Source organism: Lactuca virosa, chromosome 7, assembly GCF_052849685.1.
Source record: "Lactuca virosa cultivar CGN04683 chromosome 7, Lactuca_virosa_CGN04683_v6, whole genome shotgun sequence".
Taxonomy (NCBI): domain Eukaryota; kingdom Viridiplantae; phylum Streptophyta; class Magnoliopsida; order Asterales; family Asteraceae; genus Lactuca; species Lactuca virosa.
Genome location: NC_136432.1, coordinates 118,792,166 through 118,816,142, shown reverse-complemented (window position 1 = coordinate 118,816,142; position 23,977 = coordinate 118,792,166).

Sequence of the window (23,977 nt, the reverse complement as noted above, 5' to 3'; positions counted from 1 at the left end):
ATCCCCATTATCTTCTTTAATCTTAAGGATCTACCCTAAGAATCATCTATCCTTCATTCCTAAGGATTATCCTAAGGAATAGGCACGAAGTCCATCGTTGCCCGAGGTTTATACTACAAGCACTAACGAACGTCGATCCCCACGTACTGATCCTATACAATGATCTTACAAGATCTAGCCTAAAGGATCGATATGAACAACAAACTGACGAAGCTGCTTCGGAAATTCCCTAGCTACAAACGAGGATTGATAAAGACATCAAATGAGGGGAATGAAATAAGTTTCACCACGAACCTTCGTTCGTAAAAGAAAGAACGACAAGACAATTAAGTCAGGGGTAGTTATCTAGATAACAATGCCTAGCCGTGGTCCGAATATCGTGAGGTATTTTTACCCCCAGACTCACCCTATCCAGCATCGAACTTTGCCTAGCAGTGGTCTGAATATTGTGAGGTATTTTACCCCCAGACTCACCCTATCCGGCATCATAACACCAGGCATACCTAGTAGTGGTCTATTACCGACACACTTCATTAGGCAGTCTACAAATTTCCCTCAATTACTTCGTGAAAGGAAGCGTTGACACATGAAGCTCATCCGATCACTTCATAAAGAAACAAAGACTCCAAAGCTCTTCAAAATAAAAAGTATAGGGGAAATACTAATAAAGTACTTCGGTACGCTCCCGTACCCCAATACGTAATAGTGTCAAAAAGAAGAACTTTGTACATGATACTTATCGGATGAACACATAGTTCAAAAACACTTGATGAACACATAGTTCAAAAACACCTAATGAACACTTAGTTCAAAAACACGTAATGAACACTTAGTTCAAAGATCCCTAATGAACACTTAGTTCAAAAACACCTAATGAACACTTAGTTCAAAAATACTTATAGGTTACGAGTCTGCTAACGTTCCACTGGACTATCTAGAATAGTTTGTGGTCGTTGTCTATACTCTGCTAGATGACTAGATCATCTTAAACATCGATACCTCTCATCAATTTTTATTTCATCACACATCATCTAATTCATCTACCCATGTTTTACCCAACATATTTGTAGATATACAATACATATACAGTTTAAATAAATTAAAACATGTATAAAATTCTTCATCCATCATAGATAGCAAGTATACAGATAATATGCACACATAGCACGTAATTTATATAAAATACTTCATATCTATGTGTAAGATGAAAATAATATGCACTCACCTTACTAGCGTGAGTTGATAGAATCTAACTAGAAACGGTCAGCGGTTCGTGATAGCCGGGCTCGAGAAGCGGAAACGGCTTCAACAAACGAGAGAGAGAGAGAAAGGAATTGGTGTAAGAAGAGCAAGAGCTGAACTTGCTATTTATAGGGTGATTTTTGGCCCCTCAAGTCGTGAGAATTCATTGCTCACGTCGTGAGCCATGCCTGATCACCTCGTAGCTTCGCTACCTGCGTTCTAGGCTTGCATAGTGTCCGTTTGACTCCTCACGTCGTGAGAATTGATGCTCACGTCGTGAGCCCATTCTGTAGACTTTCCATCTACATTCTAGCCTTGAAAAGTGGCGTTTTGACTCCTCACGTCGTGAGAATTAATGCTCACGTCGTGAGCCCAGTCAGATTAGGGTTTCTGACACGTGTCATGCTCTCAGACAGCTACAACTTCGGAAGGCCATAACTTTTGCATACGAGCTCCGTTTTTGACGTTCTTTATATCCACGCGAAGGTGGAGACATACTATACAACTTTCATTTAGAATCCTAAGGCTAAAAAGTACTCCATCATAAAATCACTTTTTATGATTCCAGTTGTCATGCCGGTTTTGTCGCGAAACTTCGACAGGTCATAACTTCTTCGTTATAACTCGAATTTCAGCGTTCTTTATATGTACGGAAACCTTGTGACATATACTAAAACGTAGTTAAGATTAATTATTATAAATAATCTTCTATCAAAAATTCATTTTTTGACGCTTATTGTCTCAAAACTGACTAGCCCAAATCTGCGGGCGTTACACCTGGACAGACTCCCCTCTTGTGGAGGATGTTGGTGCCAATACCATTGGCAGATGCCTTCACAAGAAGCGTAACATTGACTTTTTGTTGGGGAGGGGGGGGGGGTCCAACATACTAATCGACATCCTCGATGATGACACTTCTCACCAGTCGAAGGGGATGGACAAAGAGGCAACAGAACCGCCTCGGGAACAAAAGAAAGAATCGGAGGATTCCACCGGTCTTGACGGTGGCGAGTTTGGGAAGAAACCGAAGGTTGACATCCAAACTACTACTGGCTCTACTTGGTCTCCGATGAGAGACAACATTGTTTCTGGCGATTCCACAACGCCATTGGTGGCTCCTGACATTTATCTCTTAGAATGGACTCTTACTCATAGGTCCCTACTCATGTAGCATGATGTTGTGTATAAGTGGTGTCGTCATGCATTCCCTCCGGCTACAACAGAAGCACTAGAACTCATCTCCAACTCATATATGGCGAACAAGCTTCAGTATGAGGCAACCTAGGTTGCCCCCTACTTGGTGGCTGAAGTTGGGCACCTACGTCATGTGGGCTCAGACTTGGTGGAATTGATCACTGTCAAAGCTGAGTGTGGCAAATTGAGGGTGAAGGTATTGGGCCTTGAGGAGGAGAAGCGTAAATTTGAAGAACGCGATGACTTATTGGCCGGGGAGAAGGCTTTGGTGGAGGACGAAGTGACAAGCTTGGACGGAGAGGTGGAGCGCCTATCTCGGCAAGTGGAGACCTTGGCATCGGAGAAGGAAGTGTTGGAGGGGCAAGTGAAGTAGCAGGGTGAGCAGTTGATGACCGAGGGGTCGAGGAGGATGATTTTGGAGGTGGATGTGGCCTGGCTTCTCCAAAATGGTGTTGTTCGCATGGCGGATCGGTTCATTTAGAGCTCTGAGTTCTTTGGGGGTTCGACGGATGAATGCAGCGTGTGTGGCTGCCATTGTGGAGGGTGGTAAGCAGGCGGTGCGAGAGCAAGTGGCTTCCAGAAAGTTTAATCCAAAGGAGGCAAGTGCAATAGTGGAGCAGACACAAGCAATTCATGCCTCCGTGAAGGCCTTTATGGAGATATATTTTACTTCATATATCTTTTTAGGTGATATGGATTTGACAGGCCTCCGTCAACTATGCTGCGATCTCGACCTCGAGGAGAACCCATTGGAAAGTAGCTCTTAGAATGTTGGAACCTCCTCCAATCCACCTGGTAACTGATCTATCCCTCTTCTCTTGGTTTGAGATTTTGATAGTCGTGTTTTAGGAACAATAGTTGGACAAAGTTTGACTTGGTTGGTGACCCTGTGTGGTCTTTTTTAAGTTCGGGATGTTTCCAACAGACAATATGCTTTAACTTGTTTTGTAATGGTATAAGGTAATATTTCTCCAAAAGCCTGCTTGCTTTGGCCCCAGATGGTTTATGTAGGCTTCTAGTTTGATTTTTTGTTAGAGGTTGATGTTGGCCTTTGAGGTAAATTTGTTCATGTTTTTTCCCATTAAGGGTATTTCTTTCCAAAGTTTTGTGTTGGCCTTAGGAATTGAGTGGGAATGGCTCATACTTTCTTGGTAGAGTATTAAGACTCGAAGGATACTCTCATTTGATAGGTGAAATTTGTTTATATTTAACCAAGGTTTGTTGGTTTTGGCCCGGGAGTTTGCGCTCGTGAGATCGGGCTTGACCTTCTTTTGAGTCATTGGCCTATATTTTTAGGCTGAGTGTAACGACCAAAAAATCCAGAGTAAAAATTTCATTTTTAATATAGTCAAAACACAGATATCTTCTAAATCCACGCTTTCCAAAAATCTTGCTAATTAAAAACATTTATCAGAGTTCATCCCGAAATCACATACTGTGGAAAACACGGGTGTGTGCGCTGTGATCAAGCCGGACCCTTCCTTTCGAAACCGATGATACCTGAAACCATAAACAAAACTGTAAGCATGAAGCTTATTGAGTTCCCCAGAGCATACCCCACATAATCATACAATCCATATCAATCACATAAGCCATGCATATAAACATATATGGATGCCATGGAAACTATCCAAGGTCTTACACCGGGTGCCATGGGAATTCCCACATGGTCTTAGCCCATTGCCATGGGATGGTCTTAGCAAACATATAAGGATGCCATGGAAACTCTCCAAGGTCTTACACCAGTTCCATGGGAACCCCCACATGGTCATACCCTGGAATGCCATGAGAACCCCCACATGGCTGATATCCAACTTCCTCAGCAACCCCTTGGGGTTTTCCATGCAAGTATCACAGAGACTGCTAGCATATCATATATCACATAACCAACTAGTATACAACATATCACATAATAGGCCATGGGAACCCCCACATGGTCTTAACTGACTACCATGGGAACCCCCACATGGTCTTCGCATAAATACATAACATATTGACAACCCATTCGCGAGTAACCACTACTTGCAAGAGTCACGAAGACAACTGGCATACTACATATAACTAATTGCCATGGGAACCCCCACATGGTCTTATCATAAAGACATAATGTATCGATATCACACTCAAAATAATCATCACAACCAAATACATGCGCCTTCGTTGGTGCCTTCGACCCATTGGTATGGTGAGGAGACTCACCTCGAATGATGAAGTTCCTGAATGAAATCCTTAGTTGCTGCCCCACCGGCTTCCCGAGCTGTCAATACTAATCAATAAACCCAATTAGCAATTGGGTTCCATTCTATCATCCTTGATCCATACATGGGGTAAAATAACCAGTATACCCTTGGCCCAGTATTATCCAAAACTAAGGCCCAAACCCAAAACAAAAGCCCAACATTGTAATGTCCATAAATCCATCAATGGCCCAATTTTCCAAATTGAGCCCCAACCCCTTGCGGGCCTGATCCTAAGCATATAATCTCCTTCATTATAATTTGGTTTACTCCAAGCACCCCTTGGGACTAACTTGTCCAAAGTCAAAGTCAAAGTCAACGCTCCGAGTTGACTTAACTCGTCGAGTTACCTATCAACTCGTTGAGTCCACCCCAAAGTCAGAATCGCGATATTGCGGTCCAAATCGTCGAGTTTTCCTACAACTCGTTGAGCTCCTCTATTTCCAACAAAATCAGGATAATCCCAAACCAACTCGTCAAGTCCACTCATAAACTCGTCGAGTTCTTCAGTCTGACAACCTACTTAATGCATTAAGTCCTTTCTCTTGAATTCAAAGGTTTCAGACCTCAGATCCCCATCCTTAGAGATGTCTAGAATGCTAAAGTTTCCAACTTTACCCCAAAGGTGTTGGATTAGGTGTCTAAGCCCATAACTATAATTGGTATGTACTTGACCCGAAAGTAGCATGGTCCATTTGGGTTGCAATTCACTGGAACAATTTGATAGGATGGATATTTGAGAAAGAGGTCATTTGTGATTTATTAATATATTATAAGTATAATATATTTATTGAGAAATCACATTGTTTAATTAGTATTGATCAAGAATTAATTTGGAATTAATTTAGTGATCAAAAGAGACTGATTAAATTTACGGGGACTGATTAGGTAAATCAGCAATACTTATAGTTTGGACCAATGATCCATGTTGATTAGGGTTGGACTAAACCTACATGAGAGTCCATGAAGGTTTTCCCCAAAAGGCCTATGAAATGTGAAGATTCATGGTGAATTAGGGTTTGCATGGATGAAACCCTAGCTATAAAAGTAACCCCTAACTCCCTAAAATCGGTTCATGTATATTTCTAAAGAAGAATACTAGCCGATTTTTGCTTCCTAGACTCTCTCTCACAAGCCTCCTTTTGTTCTTGGTGTGTTGTGAAACATTTGAGGCATCACACTTAGGGTGCTAAGCTCTTAAAGACCAAATACAAACAAGCTACAACAAGAGGAAATCTTCTAACTAGTTTTTATGATTCATATATGAAGTTGTATGCTAGTTTAGGCTTCATGCTTTGGAAAAACAATATTGCATGTATAATTAAGGAAAACTTAGATCCAAAGCATTAGGGTTGTATGTGCACCATAGGGATGTTAGAGTACATAAAACTCAACTGTGGTATCAGAGACATGGGTGTTTTCTATTATATTGATGCAAATGTGTTAATTTTCAAAGCTAAAAAAATTTCAATTTTTACTGTCTGACTACTGGACTCGACGAGTCCCATGAGTGGATTCGCCGAGTTGGATCATCTGGGGATGAACTCGTCGAGTCCATGCCCTGACTCGACGAGTTGGGCAGTCTGTTGGCATAATTTTTCGAGTTTTGGCCTGTTTTGGATTAGTTACATTACCATAAACTGTTTTGGTTCATAAAAATTGATTTTGTTGGTATGGTAATGATTACCCCATCCAATAACATGATGATTGCCAAATTTTAAGATAATTATTTAATTTTGTGAAAAACTAATTATTTGTAAAATTTGAATCATTTTGCTACAAGAGTTGAATTAGATCAATTTAGTAAAAGATAAAATGATATGATTATTTTATTAGTTTAAAGTTTGATCTAAATGTTTCTTGAAAAGTTTCATAAGTTGTCCTCAAGTTGTGGAACTTGAAAAAGTCTCATTCATGAAACAAATTAACTCCTTAAGTTATGGAATTCAAGAGTCTTGAAAGGTTACAAAACTTGCCATCAAGTTTAGGAATCTAAAAGGTTTTGAAGAGTTTTAAAACTTGCCCTTAAGTTTTGGAATTTAAATTTGATTAAAAGTTTTAATTGTGAAATATATTAAATTCTATGCCTTTTGGCTTCATAACTTAAATTTAGACTTAAAAGTTTAATTATGGCTTTATTGATAATTAATTAAAAGATTAATTAAAAGAGTATTAAAAGATTAATTAAAAGAGTATTAATAAATCTAGTTTAATTAATAGATTAAACCACCTAGTATTTTAAATGTGTAAAATACACCCTTATACTATATAAAATTAAAAGTTTAATATATTATATATGTATAAGTTAAAAGTCAGTCTTACCATTAGTAGGCCTCATTCACAAAGCTGGTCTATAAGGGGTGTTTAAGGAAGCGGCCTGTAAAATGACCGCCACTGTGTATACACTCTTACCCACCGCACCCTTGACCAGTAGAGGGTCGTTATCCGAATGGGTTTGATAGGACACTTAAATCCTCATAAAAAGTATAATGAAATAAAAAGTAATTGAACACTTTATAAATACCCAATCTTAGTTACTTTAGGAAAATGTGAATTTGGTGCTAATCCATGAAATTACACATTGCGCCTTATTGGTTAGTTAGTGGAGCGTGTGTGGTTAACCGACACACTAATGTGGACTAATGAAGGATGACAATGGGTTTCTCGTAAATTATCATTGATCAATGGAGCATGTGTGGTTAACCGACACATTGATTACGTGATTAATGACATCGAGAGTACCAAGCTAATTTGCATGGTTATTCACACCTTGTTTATGATCCTCGGTATCCCAGTCACAAACTTAAAGGGCATAATCGAGATTAAACTTGCCATTGAAAAGTTCAATGAATCTCAAAAGAATCTAGGAATTTCAATTCATTTAAAACCTAATGTTCATTTTCGTTTTTCATGGTGGAAATTGGTAAATCGTCATTTACCTACCTTCAAATATTTTTTACAATTAGATTACGACATCTCTCTTCCGAATTGTAGAATATTGTGTTGGGTCCTAGCCTTAATATTTCATTTGGTTGCTATATTAAGGACTTAAATCAACTAACTTGAATTTCTCCCTTTGTAGATTTATAGATCTGACAACTTTGGTCTACCTTATCCTTTTGGAAAAAGCTTTCCTTATAAAGATGATATTCCACAAGACGATCGAGGTGAAAGATTAATCTCTTCTTTGTGCTGTAATGGAACTTCTCTTCTTCCACCTCCTCCAATAACTCTCCCTGACCCACATGTTCGTCGACTTGAAAAGTTCAAGGTCACTCAAGCCCTATTGGCTAGAAAACACAAAGATGGAAAGTCTGTGTGTGCACACGTCTTGGAGATGAAGTCACACATTGATAAGCTGGGAATGTTAGGTGTCGTTGTCTCGAGGAAGTTGGCTGTTGACTTGGTTCTTCAATCACTTCCTAAGTCATATAGTGAGTTTGTTAAAGACTACTATGTGACAGACCACGACATGACCCATATCAATCTTACTTATTTGCTTATTGCTGCTGAATCAGCAATGATTTGGCGCAATGGTAAAGCAAACTTGATTGGAAGATCTACTTCCCAAACTTCCATGGACATTGACAATGGCGACATTAGAAGTCCAGAAAAGCTTTCTCTTCCCAAAGGAAAGGGATTGGCCAAGGTCAAACCGTTTGACCAAATGGTAAAGAGAAAGACTAAGTCTGTGATTATCCCGTGTACCATTCCGAGAGAGTCAGTTTGTTTCTATTGCAAAGAGAAGGGGCATTGTTTGCGAAGCTGCCCTAACTACCTGAGAGATCTAAGAGATGGTAAAATCAAATTGTATGGTTCTACTTCAGGTAAGTTCACTATCTAACTCTATTAAGTTCCTACTTATATATTCTTAATACATGATGTGATAAGATTGCATTTTGATGTTTTGTAGGATCGAAGAAGAGAAAGGAAGCTTAAAGGAAGAGTAAGCTGAGTCTGATCGCGGAGAGATGGATTTCGATCGTATGGTTCGATGATCAGATTTTTGAGATGCTAATTAAGAGTTATGATAGATTGCTTAGAAATATGTAGTAACATAGTTTTCATTTGTAATTGCATTATAAGGACAAGTTTTTCCGCAATTTTATAAATAAAGAATTTTTTTTGACTTTATCTTATTTTATATTTCCTTACAATGGCATTTGTGAAAATTGATGTTTGTATGTATCTATTTTTAGCAATATAGATTTGATTCTTTCGTTTGTGGTAGTGTCTAAATTTACCAAATAAGGAAAGATTCTCATCACCAAAGTTTCAACTGGACAGAAACTTGGAATCATGCAACTTGTATTGTATGATGAATGAGAACTTTCATCTTTGGGTAATTAAGACTAAATCCTTGGTCACATATAGATGTGAGTCAAGTGAAGGACTAGGGGATCTAGTATACCTTGTTGTGCACTGGTCAGGTCCACCACAAAGATCAATAAGACTATTCGTCATGATTTACTAAAAGTTTAGTAAATATGGTTATGTTTACAAGTTTAAGTGTAATTCTGAAACATTGAAAAACTTTCAATGTATGGCAGAACGAATAAGAAGAATCAAATTAGGCAGAAAGATAAAAGTCTATCCAATACGAAAGGAAATGAGAGTACTTTAGTATCGTGTTTTATAATCATCTTAATGATTATGAAACCATATCACAATTGATCCTCTAAAGACACCTTAGTGCACTTGTATGGCTAAGAAGAGGAATCGGGAATTGTTGAAATGGTTAAATCAATTAAGGTGAGTCATACTTCGTTCCAAAATCAAGTCTTAGAGTCAAACTCCAAGATTGTTCCTTGAGTGACATATCTTAAGTAGGTTTATAGCACATCATGAAATGTGGAGTAGAAAAATGTTTTCTTACTCTTGCGCATTTCAAATTGGTAGTTGTGATGTTTTTGATAAAACAAAGACCAACTAAGACCAATTGTGTGAAGTGTTTTGTCTTGATAAGAAACCACACTAACTCTTGAATATTTATTTGTCGAGGAATGTTTCTTGACAAGAGAATCTTATATGTCAAGAGGTCAGTGGGAGTCTTAAAGATCTTGAAAAGGTTTTAAGAACTAATCAAGAATAAACCTTTTATTAATCACTAGCACACGAATTGAGGTTTGTAACCTATCGTGGTTACATATTCTTGTTTTTGTGCCCATTCTAGTTAAAGTTGACTATGCATGTGAGTTCTATGAGTTCTCATCTGTTTGCATAAGGCAAATCATCTTGATTAGTGAAAGTTCATTGATCAGTAAGGGTGATCTGCTCAACAACCTGGAAGACTTGGTAGGTCCTTGTGCTACTATATGGCAAGAAATTAAGATTGAACAAGTTTAGTCCATATGAGTTTGGATTTGTCACAAACCTTGTCTTGTGATTATGGTTATGACAAATTCACATGGATAGGAACACATACACCATGAAATATAAGTGGTAAAGGTTTCTCTCCGCTTCATGAAATTGATTGTGAGGAAACACTTTTCACTAAGTAGATTTAAAGAGATAGTAGTTGTGTTAACTGCATTCTCAAATTCGATTATGATTACAACATCCCTCTTCATAGTTCGAATTGTGAGAAATGGCAAATAGCTTAATCATTTGGGACTTATTGCTGTAAGTTTTGAAATAGTATAGACACACAAATGAGCTATCTAAGGAAAGGTGTATGAGTTTGAGAAGCCAATATAAAGTTTTATCGAAGCATATTGTATCAGAAATCTGAACTTTTGTAAGAAAGTCAATAAGTATTGATTTCTATTCGTCCAGCTGATTTCTGGTTACATGTCGAAGCTAGTGGGAGCATAAGTATTATGCTTGTAAGAATGTAATTTTTATGCTAGTGGGAGCACAATTATTACATTAAGTATTGCGAGTTAGCAATGCTAATTATAGAAAACAAAATTTTGCAAAGTTGCACGGTTTGAAAAGATTGTTTTGCTATATTTAGGGGAGAAGAACTGATACTTCATTTCAAATATAAAAGCTTAGATTGATATTTTAATAGAATTTAGTCATGAACATATATGAATGTTATGATGAAATGATTCAACATAAGGAAATTCTATATATGGAATATTATAGCAAGGGACTGGTCAAGTATCATGTCTTTATGTAAGACATTATGAATTGTATCCCATATGCTTCAGGTATAGGCTCGATTACATATGCTATAATATTCACGTGTTCTAATTTTCCAAATGCCTAGTGCATTAAGAGGGGGAAAAAGGACTAGAACCGGATATGACTAAAGTTATTAAACAACTGTGAAGGACGATCTAAGGTTCGCTAAGGATTGGTCGCTTGTGGACAGTTGGAAGTATGGTAATGGATGAACCATATTGACATGATTATGAATATATAGGACTCTTTTAAGAATGGATTGTCATATGGCAAATATGGAAATGTTTCCATAATGGGAGCTGGATATTAAGAATCTATGTGTAAGCTAGAAACTTTTATGCAAGAAGGATTTTCAAAGGAATGTGATTTGAATTTGAGACTTCGGTTCCACAAAATTGCTCTTCATTGGAATACTTTGTAATATCTTTTGCCAAGTCTCTGTAACTTTGGTACATTAGTATTACAAAAGGATCATTGCATGATAGTTTAGAATCTAACACATTCTAATAGTGGCAAGAATTTTGTATTCTTACACTTGCGATAAGGATTTGGAATTGTGAAATGAGCATCATTGAAAATGTGTTCAATTGATCCATTTCACAAAGTAAGGACCATAGATAAACATAGTGTGCATGCTTGGAACATGGGACAACTATTGTTTTAATTCAAGTATTAAGTTGATTAGTCGAAGCATTATACAATGAATAATGTGTAATCAATATGGTGATTAAATAATAAGTGTTTTATTTATATTCAAAAGTTTTGAAACCATATTAGATTCGATTGTTCTTGTGTTTCACTTTGCATGTTTTACTTCCCGAATAACTAGGTTATTCAAACATCCACAGACAATCATACTTTGGAAGTAAGTAATGAGGTAAAACTATCATGAATCCATCTGTAGATTGTCTAAGTTCTTAGACATAGAAAGAGTTTGATATATTGTTATTGAGTACTCCTGTAATAAGATTTGAGTATTAGATTAAACCCATGCTCACGTGAATCACTTCATGGATTTTATCACGAGTGATTGTGAGACGATAATATCTTATATTCTTCAAACGGAGACATATAGTTGTAGTTTACAAGTCGATTGCATATTGATGATATGTAAACACACCAGTAACTTGGTGTTATAAAACGTATTGGTGTGTGTGATTTGATGAGTAAATAGAGCAAGCATATGAGTCAAAATTTATCAGTTCATTTTACCCTAAGAGGGATAAAAGCGATATCTATGGGCCCCTCGATGATTTAGTGATGACACCCTAAGCGCTTGGCCAAGCCTGGACTGATTTGATTTGTTCAATTAGTCAGTCATCATAAATCGGAAATTGAGAAACAACACATGAACAGAGAGACTGATTATAATCCATGTCTCAGTTCATATGATATCTTGTAGAACAGAGGAATATATGATCCATTATCTAATGAATGCGTCAAAGTTCGACATCGACTTTTGAGAGCTACGATTGCTGGTCGGTTTTTTAAGTCGTACTTGCAGTTATAGTTATTAGATGTATCCAAGTGGGAGACTGTTGGATTAGGTGTATAAGGCCATAACTATAATTGGTATGTACTTGACCCGAAAGTAGCATGGTCCATTTGGGTTGCAATTCACTGGAATAATTTGATAGGATGGATATTTGAGAAAGAGGTTATTTGTGATTTAGTAATATATTATCAGTATAATATATTAACTGAGAAATCACATTATTTAATTAGTATTGATCAAGAATTAATTTGGAATTAATTTAGTGATCAAAAGAGACATATTAAATTTACAGGGACTGATTAGGTAAATATGTAATACTTATAGTTTGGACCAATGATCCATGTTGATTTGGGTTGGACTAAACCTATATGAGAGTCCATGAAGGTTTAGCCCAAAAGGCCTATGAAAAGTGAAGAGTCACGGTGAATTAGGGTTTGCATGGATGAAACCCTAGGCTATAAAAGTAACCCCTAACTCCCTAAAATCGGTTCATGTATTTTTCTAAAGAACAATACTAGCCGATTTGTGCTTCCTAGCCTCTCTCTCACAAGCCTCCTTTTGTTCTTGGTGTGTTGTGAAACATTTGAGGCATCACACTTGGGGTGCTAAGCTCTTAAAGGCCAAATACAAACAAGCTACAACAAGAGGTAATCTTCTAACCGGTGTTTATGATTAATATATCAAGTTGTATGCTAGTTTAGGCTTCATGCTTTGGAAAAACAATATTGCATGTATAATTAAAGAAAACTTATATCCAAAGCATTAGGGTTGTATGTGCACCATAGGGATGTTAGACTACATAAAACCCAACACAAGGATCATCTAATAAGCGCTAAACCCAAACCCTAGTTCCCTTAAGGAAGTTCTTGACCCATTAAGCCCTTAAACTCTCACTCCAACGTCCCAGAACATAGATCTGAGGTCCTAAGTGTTGGATTTGGTGTCTAAGCCCATAACTATAACTGGGATGTACTTGAACCGATTGTAGCATGGTCCTTTTGGGTTGCCTTCACCAGTGCAATTTGATAGGATGGACTTTTGAGAATAAGGTTATTTATGATTTATTAATATATTACAAGTATAATATATTAATATGAAATCATATTATTTAATTAGTATTAATCAATAATTAATTTGGAAATAATTTTGTGATCAAAAGAGACTAATTAAATATATGGGGATTGATTATGTAAATAAATGATTCTAATAGTGTGGGCTAATGATCCATGGTTATTTAGGATGGGCTAAACCAATGAGATAATCCATGGAGTTTAACCCATGGATCCTAAGTAATATGAAAGGTCATTAGGATTTACAAAGTCTAACCCTCGCATTTGCCACACTATAAATAAACCCCCTAGAGACAAAATCGGTTGACACAAAATTCTTGGTGAGTAATATTGATTTGGTGCAAGTAACTTATTCTCTCAAGCCTCCTCTTGCATATTGGTGTTTGTGAACCGTTAGAGGCATCACACTTGGGGTGCTCAAGCTTTCAAAGGTCAAGAACTACAAGTCCTTCTAAGAGGTAAGTTATCTAACTAGTTGTGTTGTTCATTTGACAATTTGTATGCTAGTTAGAATATATGCTTTGGAAAATTGAAAAATCCATGTATAATTAGAGAAAATATAGATCCAAAGCATTTAGGGTTGCATGTGCACCATAGGAGTGTTATAGTGCTCAAAACCCAACAGTGGTATCAGAGCCTAGGGTTGTTTTCTGTTATACTTGATGCTTGTTAATTTTCCAAGTTGAAAAAAATCGAATTGCTGGCTTCTGACTGATGAACTCGCCGAGTCCACTGGCTGACTCGACTAGTCCACTCAGTAACAGAGCAACTTGACGAGTCAGTTCATGCACTCGATGAGTTGCAGGCTCTGGTTGTAGAAATTCGAGGTTTTTGGCCAGAACTGGATTAATGTAGTTGCGTTTAATCGAGTATGAGAATCAAATCAGAGTAAATGATGAACACAAGAAGTAAATAAAGTCTATTTAGCTCATATTACTTTCAGAGAACAAGAGTACAAAACTGATAGTAAACATGGGAAAACTCTACTATCAATTCTATGTTCAGCTCCTATTTATAGGAGGCTGAAAGTACAAAAAATACTATGGCTAGACATTACGCTTCGTTAAAAAGAAGCCTTAGCAAATACATAGAAAACATAAAAAATAGACAAATACACAGAATTCGACATATTACAAGAATTTTTGACTCTACAATCTCCCCCTTTGTATCATGTCGAACTTCTCAATTCATGAGAATCTGTGCAGCAAAGTGCATCATCCTTCGTATCTCTGAGTACCTTGTCATTATCTTCCTTAACTCAACTTCATCTCCATCATTATTATTCTTGCAATTATTCATACGAACAATGAAGTTCGTATATTGCGAAGTAGCATATCTTTCTATCTCTGAAGACTGGAATGAAAACCTCTTAGCTTTGCCATTCTTGTCTTTTCCAGCAAAGACCAATCCAAAAGGCTTTAAGCATATCTCCCCATCAGCATATTTCTTCAGTTCAGCTTGAGTCTTCGACAATTCCATAGAAACTTTCACTTCCTTTCCCATTGCTGATGCTAACTCCACATCAGTCAATGCTAGACAATCATAGTAATTGTCTATGAAGATTTTGATATGGACAATACCAAGCCTCCATACATCTTTGTCAGTCCCTTGAAGTTGCGAAGCCTCCCTGTCTTTCAAAATTAATGCAACTTGAATCAGGTCATTCAAGTTCATTAGAGGAAAATCAGCAACTGAGAAATCACATACTTGATTGTTCGCTCTTACAACATGATACCGAAAATTCTGTATCATATTCTCGAACATTACATCTTTTGTTATACTGACAACCTTCTTGATCTTCACTAATGACCATATCTCTTCTGGTTCATTTCCAACAACTGCATGAAACCTAAGTTTCATATGAATATAATCATCCTCGGTTTCAAACTTCTCAACTATCTTGTACTGAGCCATGATAAACATCATTTCATTCACTGGAAAATCAATCTGACTCATATCAGTGTTAGTGACAGAATAGCTTTTCTTAGGTTTTTTCTCAAACGCATACATGTGATTGTAAGCAACTCTTGCTTTAATATTTTCATAACTGTATAACTTCTTTGGATCTCCCTTATCCACACCAGGTGGATCACTTTCACGAAGTCTTAGTATGCTCTGTATCTGTATTTGTTTCTCCATTTCAGCTTCAATTTCGACCTTCTTCTCTTCTTTCGATTTTTCAATCAAGATCTCCTTCCCTTTTCCATCATCTTCAGAAGATTTTGGTTTAGAAGAACTTGAACTTCCTCCTTCAGTAGAAGAGCCAATAGAAATTCCCTTCAGAATAGGTTTTGTTGTTGTCTTGATGGCTTCTGTTGTATTCACCTTTGAAACTATAGGTGTTGTGACTTGGGTAGATACAACTTTCGTTAATTCACCAACAGTAGTAACAATCTTCTCAATCTTTTTCGACTTATCAACCCCTTTTGTAATTTTCGAAGATTTGCCTTCTTGAATTTTCTTTTCTCTCCCTTGCACCCCTATGACAACAAGAGGGGCACCAGCAGGCAACATGTTGGAAAATTTCGAAATTGGAGGAACAGCCTTCTGAATGGCTTGATCTAAACTATGTAACTTCTGAGTTTAAAACTCAGGAGTTAAAAACGAAGTTGGAGCTGGTTTCGATACTAACTCTTTCAGTTCACCAAGCAAAACACCCATCTTGTCAAAATTTTGAGCATCTGCTGTATCCTTGGCATCAAACTTGGGAGTTAATGTCTGATACCATTAAAAAATTGTTCGGACTGCAGCTATAGTGTCAACATTCGACTTGATTATCAAATAATTGGAATTCAGCTCATTCAGCTCTTTGGAGACATCAACCTTCAGCTCCTCAAGTTTTCGATTGACATCTTCTCGTACTGTATTGACATCTTTAACAAAAAGAGCATGTCGTTCTTTTGCTGTCAAACGAAGATCTTTGAGTGTAGAATTAAACGAATCAGTATGAGCTTTGACCCTCAATTTGTTACTTTTATCCATAACATCCAATTGCTTCTGCATTCGAAGCTCCATAGCCTTTAACATAACATCAACCTCTATTCCCGAAACCGAATTCTTTGCTCCGGAATCAGCTTGTGACTGAAGAATAGAATTGAGTTTTCGATTGAGAATCTTGAACTGCTTCCCCGACATCAGCATATGATCTGGTATGTTTTACTCTTCGGAATCAAATTCCAAATCAGCAAATGTTCCTCCGAAACCTCCTTCATCTGTTTCATGATCAGAATTTGGTTTTGGTGGATCAGTGGATTGTGATGGGAAAAGTGTAGTGAAAGGTTGTTGTAATACGTGATCAAAAGTTGGTGAAGTAGTGGTAGTGGAAATAGGTTTAATAAAAGGTGGAAGTGAAACAAAAGTACTTGAAATAGGTTCAGAAGAAGATGTAGTAGGAATACCTTTAGATGATGGATCAACATTCACCACAACATGTGCACCCGTATCAGATACGTTTGCAACAATGGGAGAAATTGGAACCTTCTCAGGAACTGATTTCGAAGGGATCAATTCCTTCGAAGAGTCAGGAACAACCTTCTCCTTAGGCTTCTCAGTTTCAATTGCAATCTTCTTAGGAGACTTAGTCTTAGCTTGTTTCTTGGGACTTTCGTGAACAACACCATCAGCTTCCTCCTTCGATTTCTTAACTTTCTTAGATGATCCTTCACCACTTATTTTCAGCAAAATCCCAGTTTCGACTGAAGGATTAACATGTTGCAAGTATGCCACCAATACTGAATTTGTTGGATCAACTTTCTTCACCATCCCATCAGGAATTCGAAAAACATTTGGGAATACTTCTGAATCATCTGCAACAGTCTTTGGAAAATGATACTTCGCGAATTCTGCCTTAGCCTCATCAGCAGGAATTGGAATACCTTCTTTCTCATATACATACTGAAGAATCAAACTCCAGCAACGTGCACATGAAATTCCTTTTACTACGTTCGTGTTTTCCAGGCTCTTTATAAACTCTTTCCAAATGTGAGTAGCATAATCAACATTGAGATCATAGTACAACCCTGCTACTATAGCATAGACTTCCATTCTTCCCTTGTCAAGCCCTACACTTCGCCCAGTTAAGAAACGAAGGTATATCCCGAACAAAAAATTCCATATGCAAGGAAGACCATACTTCTTGAAATCATCGATCTTAACGAGTGGTGGCTGATGACCCATCTCGTTAAACATGAACATAACTTGATCACCAGTAGGTTTAAAGAATGGAGGTGAATTTGGAATCACCAAGATTTGAGTAAACAACTTCTTCGTGAGTCGAATTCGCTTTTCATTCACCAGATTGAATGTAATTACATCAGTGGCTTTGCTGTAAGAAGCAGTGGAACCAACCATTAATAACCATGGCAACGGGACTTCAAAAGCATTGAACATCGCAGTTGCGAGACTTGAATGTTGAAGAGCAACAATCAGCATCTTGATTTCTTCAGGATACATTGACACATCTCCTTCAACCTGATAGTTGGTGCTTTGAATCTTCATAAGTGGTTGAGATGCAATTTCATCAGTAGCGTCGGTTGGAGCAGCAGCCATTGATTAGGGTTTTGAGAATATCTTGAAGAATAGAGAAATTTAGGGCTTTTTCATCGTCTGAAAATTTGAACGCGTAATTATAAAAGGAGATTATAACTTCCTTTTATATGTATCCCAAATAGAATTCTAAACGATTTCTTTAAAGAGTAAGCCACGTCTGTCCTTGAAAGTCGCACCATTAGCTGTAACGTGTACCATGTCAGATAAAGTGCCTTGAAAGTCGGACCATGTTGCCAAACCGTCACATCAAACTGTTCGTGAGTACCAAGTGGATATGATCGAAAACCTTCGACATGGAGGTTAGGCTCTTTCGTCTTTGGGATTAGAGACAAAGTCATATGCCAGACTGTCGAAATCATCAGCCTGAGTTGGTAATACTCAGAACCTCAAGGATTTCGTGAGTGCAGTGTGCCAATAGACTAAGATAAGAAGCAAACTAACGAAAATTTTGGATCTGTGATGTCGAAAAATAAAATTTCGACACAAAGGCAGTTAAACCCTGGGCAAAGGTTACTTCGTTAATTATCATGAGAGATAGTCAACAGCTTGTGTGGTTTCCTGTGAATTACAATCGAATACTTATAAAGAAGTATCAAAGGGCTTCTTTTTCAAGGCTTCGTGGGTGGCTTAAAGATTTCGTTACATATCATCCTAAACATAAGGTGAGTAATTGTAACAGAAATTACTTGTTTGACCAGTGTAGTCAGTGACAAGTACGCTTTGAATGAAATATATGAAGTGACTTCGAATTTCAAATGAAACTCATCCGGAAATCATATTCAAGAAATTTTTTTTGAGCTGGATCCTGTTGGGTAACAAATATCGTGGGTTTCGACTATTTGATCAAGATCACGCAAAATAATTGAATATGATTTGGAGTTTCGAAAGTTGGTACTAAAACAAATGTTTCGTTAAATCTTGAACATAGTTCCCCGTCAATTCCTTAAATGAGTTCGATAATGTGGGTTTCACTTTCATCACAGTCTCATGATGTCAGATCATTAACACAGAAGTTTGATATGTCTAAGTCACGATTGGTTTGATCAATGACCTCCTGGACATACGTCATTGTGTGTGAAATGTGTTAGAAGTTTGAGATGAAAAAGGTTGTTTCACGAATTCAATTGTACCTCTTTTATGCTTGGACCAAATAGAAAATTCTTAACTCATTTGAGAAGAGTTAGGTAGCTCAGTAGACTAATGTGAATGCAAGCCTGATTAGGAAGAAATTTTCTTATCGAAAAATTTCATTAAAGCTTTCGAAATCACACATTGAGTCAATGGAGGCTTGGGTCGACATGCTGCAGCATGATTCTAGGGACATTCTAACTAGTACAAAATTTCGAAAATTTACCTTACCCTAGAAACGCAAGCATGACCCTTGTAAAACTTCCTTTGAATCTGCACTAAGAAAGAAAAGACAAAGTACAAAATAACAAAAATCTTTTTGGTCTTTTATGCTTTTGAAAAGAAAGAAAATATTTTTGTGTTTTTTAGTTTTTCGAAAAATAAAACAAATAACAAAATAAAATCTTTTTGGTATTTTTGATTTTTCGAAAAGAATACAAATTAACAAAAATATTTTTGGTTTTTTTTTCAATTTTTTTAAATTATAAAAAATAAACGAAAACATAAGAATGTACCAAACTAGAGAAGCTTTTCTTTCCAATTGTCGAAAACGAAGCGTATGAATATGAGCAGTAACCTCTGAATGGTTAATACTACACGCCTCTGAACCATTCAATAATGCCTCTGAATGGACACTTTTTCATATTCTTTCTTTGTTATTCTTTCGAAAGTAGTCCTGGAACCGAACTTGCTTCAATCATTCCCAATCCTGTCAAATTCTAACAAGTGATTTTTCGTCCAATGCTTTTGTAAAAATATCAGCAAGCTGATCAGTTGTTTTTACAAAATGAACTTCAATATTGCCATCTTCCACATGATCTTTAATGAAATGATAACGAAGTGCAATATGTTTGGTTTTCGAATGTTGTACTGGATTATGACAAATGCGTATAGCACTTTGTGAATCACAATACAATGAAATCTTTTTCATATTAATTGCATAGTCACGCAATTGACTCTGGATCCATATGATTTGCAAAGTACAAGCAGCAGCTGCAACGTACTCAGCTTCAGCAGTAGAAATTGCAACACAAGTTTGCTTTTTCGATTGCCAACTTACAAGCTTCCCATCTAACAATTGACATCCTCCACTTGTACTTTTTCGATCAAGTGTACATCCTCCCAGATCTGCATCCGAAAACGCTTGAATGAAAAATCCTGATTTCGAAGGATACCACAATCCTAACGACATTGTTCCCTTGAGATAACGAAAAATAATTTTCACTGCAGTCAAGTGTGGTTCTCTTGGATTTGCTTGATACCTAGCACAATTACATACAGAAAACATGATATCAGGTCGACTTGCTGTAAGATAAAGCAATGAACCTATCATACTCCTGTATAAAGTAAAATCAACAGCAGGTGTGTCTAACGAAGGTGTTAGCCTTGTTCCAACCGCCATTGGTACTCTTAACTTCGTGCTATTCGTCATTCCAAATTTTTCGAGCAAATTCCTGTTATATTTTCTTTATTGATGAAAATTCATTCTCTGCTTTGATGAATGTTTAAACCAAGAGAATTATTGATTTTACCCATCATGCTCATTTCAAATTGGCTTTTCATCAAACATTCGAATTCACTAGACAAAGCAGGGTCAGTGGAACCAAAAATAATATCATCGACATAAATTTGAACAAGCATTAAATGATTCCCAACTTTCTTTCGAAATAATGTGGGGTCAACTGATCCTTGTTTACATTTTGATTGTTTTAAGAAACTGGTAAGAGTTGCATACCAGGCTCTTGGTGCTTGTTTTAACCCATATACTGCTTTATCTAATATATAAACATGATCAGGATATTCTTCATTTATAAAACCTGGAGGTTGTTCAACATAAACTGTTTCTTCGAGTTCACCATTGAGAAAAGCACACTTCACATCCATTTGAAAAACATCAAAATCTTTGTGAGCTGCATAAGCCAAAAATATTCGAACAGCCTTGAGTCTCGCGACAGGGGCAAAAGTTTCTTCATAATCGATACCTTCTTGTTGCGAATATCCTTTAACGACTAATCGTGCTTTATTTCGAACAATATTTCCATCCTTGTCGGTTTTGTTTTTGAAAATCCATTTTAATCCGACTATTGAAAGATTTTCAGGTTTAGGAATTAACCTCCAAACCTTGTTTCTATTGAACTCAGCAAGTTCAGATTGCATTGCTACAACCCAATCTGAGTGTTGCATTGCAACCTTAACTGTCTTTGGTTCTATTTTCGAAATGAAAACATTAAAAATGCAAAATTCTTGATGAGCATTATGTACCTCATTCTTTGCACAAATTTGAGCTCTAGTCAAAACTCCATCTTGTGGATTCCCAATGACTTGTTCTTTTGGATGATTTCTTGTCCATTTTTCCAATGGTGGATATGCTATATCAAAGTCCAATGGTGCATCTTAGTACATTTCTTCATTTTCGGATCCTGCAACAGCATTATCATCATTTAGTTCATGAAATTCATCATTTTCATCAACATTTATGGTTTTAGTATCATTATGCTCCCCCTCAACCTAATTGTCATTCTGATGCTCCCCCTCGAAACGTTCATTTACACTGCTATTCCCCCCTCGAAAGGATGTTCCCCCTCAACATTTGAGAGTATATGAAAGTGCCCCCCCTCCACTTGTGGATCTTGCATACTTTCACCATTAGCAGTAGTATCTGATGTGATTGTCGAATCATCAGTATGTTTCGAAGATTCAGGAGTTTGATTATATGCAGCATGGACTTCAGCATCTGTAGCCCTATCTGGAATACCAAAAATTAAATCATAATCAAAATCAGATGAATTATAACTTTCAGACTCATCATTTTATTCATTAAGAATTGGTTTTTGTTCGAACTGTTGTTCAACTTGTTTCACATAATAATCATCAAAAGTGAGGTTAAATGTTTCTTCAACATTTCTTGTTCGCTTATTCAACACTCTGTATGTAACCGAATTATTTGAATATCCCAAAAATATTCCTTCATCAGCCTTAGCTTGAAATTTCGAAAGATTATCTTTGAGGTTCATGATAAAACACCTGCAACCAAACACATGAAAGAATTTAACATTTGGTTTTCGTTTATTTATGATTTCATACGGAGTTATATTGAAACGATGATGAATAAAAGATCGATTCTGAGTAAAACATGCTGTCGAAAATGCTTCTGCTCATAGATATTGAGGAAGATTCACATAGGTCAACATTGTTCTTGCTGCTTCGCAAAGAGACCTATTCCTCCTTTCAACCACACCATTTTGTTGTGGTATATATGGCGATGAGAAATTATGCGAAATTTCTTTCTCAGTTAAGAACGAATCAAGCACGATGTTTTTAAACTCGGAACCATTATTACTTTTGATTTTACGAACATTCTTTTTCAGACTTGTCTCAATTTTCTTGATAAATTCAATCAATGTTTGAGCGACTTCAGATTTTAACCTGAGAAAATACACCTAAGTAAATCGTGAAAAATCATCAACAATAACCAAAATGTACCGTTTCTTGTTGAGAGTTTCAACAGTTGATGTTTGATTCTCTGAAAACTTTCGATCGTTTTCAAATTTTCGAACATTCTCAAATTTTCGAACATTGTCAAATTTTCGAACATTCTCAAATTTTCGAACATTGTCAAATTTTCGAATATTCTCAAATTTTCGAACATTGTCAAATTTTCGAATATTCTCAAATTTTTGAACATTTTCAAATTGACGAACATTATCAAAATCTCGATTTGTTCTAATTGAAGAAAATATGTGTTGATTGTTTGTTGGTTTTGGAAAAGATTAATTTGAAGTTGAAAACTTTTGTTGGCTTTTTGAATGAAAATTCTTTTCTTGCACATTTGTTTGAAAAGTCTTTGAAGATGTTGATTTTGAAAACTTCGTTGAATTATTTTGATAATCAGACGAAGTTGTTTGAGCTGGATTTTCCTTTTTTATCCGAACGAGTGGAAAACTTTGTTTGTACTGATTTCGACACCCTATTTTCAGACATTTTCTTAGTTGGTATTTTTGATTGCTTTTCATTTGACACTATTTGCCAAAAAAAATTCTTTCGTGCCTGTCTCTTCGAAATTCCTTTTTCCTTCGATAATTTTTCAACAAGATCCTTAAATTCTTGTGAATTAAGTTTCACATTCTCATTTGTTTCATTAGATGCTTGTTTCAAAATCTCTTTTGTATTTTCTTGTTTTTCATCCCATTTTCGTTGTGGTTTTTGTCTTTGAAAAACACATGAATTATTTGTTAGATTATTTTCGACAGTGCTTTGGTTTGAAAAGAATCCTTCGTCTGATGTTTTCTTGTTATCTTCTTCGACCATTTTGTTGAACTCTGGTTTGATGTTTTCAACATTTCCAGTAGTGACAAACACTTGATTCGAAAATACAACATCATATGAACACTTAACATTTGGATACACAACAATATTTGTTTCCAAATAATGAGCACCTTTTTCAGATAAGACCTTGTCGAAATTTTTAGTGTCTCCAAACACTTGATCAACAACAACTCGTGGAATGGATGTTTCATTCGAAACATTCTTTTCTTTTTCAGAATTGTTCGACATTTCTTCTTCATTCTCATAATCACTACTATCAGTTTGACTATCTCTTACACTCACATGATCAAGGTCACAAACATTCGAAGTAGATGGTCTATCAGTGTCATCCCCAACCATCGAATCATCACAAATTTCATTACCTTTTGACTTAGATGTGACATTAATGACATATAACTGAGAACAATCGATACTTTCCTTCTCCTCAATTTCACTGATTTCGCTAAAACTATCAGATTTATCATCGATATCAGCAAAATTAGATTGAGAGTCAAGTTTCGAATTCTCAGTTCTTTTCAAAATTTTGATTTGTTCACTTTTGGTTAAAGTATCATTCACTATCTCAACAAGTTCATCAGCATTCAAATATTCGTCTATCTTAACAATAC